Consider the following 476-nt stretch of genomic DNA (forward strand, 5'->3'; position numbering starts at 1 on the left):
GGTATGACTACCCTGGCCTGGGCACAGCAGCACGCCCTGCTCAGTGCTACGGTCTGCAGCCTGGGGCTCTGGGCTGAGCCTGGGCCAGGCCAGGCAGCGTGCTCTGAGGGAGCCTGCAGTGTCACTCTCTGCGTCTGGCATACAGCACAAGAGCCTGCAGGGTGGCCGGGTCCCCTCAGACAGCAGGACTGCACTCTCCCACAGCCGGGGCCGGCCGCGTGTGGGGCCACGTTCCCTGCTGGTGGGTACCTGGTCTGGTTCGTCCTGCTGTTGTGAACAGAGTCCCAGTAAACTCGGGGTGTGGGGTCTCTGTGGCATTCTCCTCCACACCCGGGGGGACTGTAGGTGCCTGTGGCAGGTCCACATCTGGGTGAAGAGGCCCACCCGCCTCAGCCATGGCCGTACGCACCCCGGGCTGTGCCGCAGCTCTCCGTGGCCTGTGCACTCGGCTGCCCCCTGCTCAGGACAGTGCCGGA

This window comes from Tupaia chinensis, unplaced genomic scaffold (genome assembly GCF_000334495.1).
Source record: "Tupaia chinensis unplaced genomic scaffold, TupChi_1.0 Scaffold139733_1, whole genome shotgun sequence".
In the NCBI taxonomy this organism is placed as follows: Eukaryota; Metazoa; Chordata; class Mammalia; order Scandentia; family Tupaiidae; genus Tupaia; species Tupaia belangeri.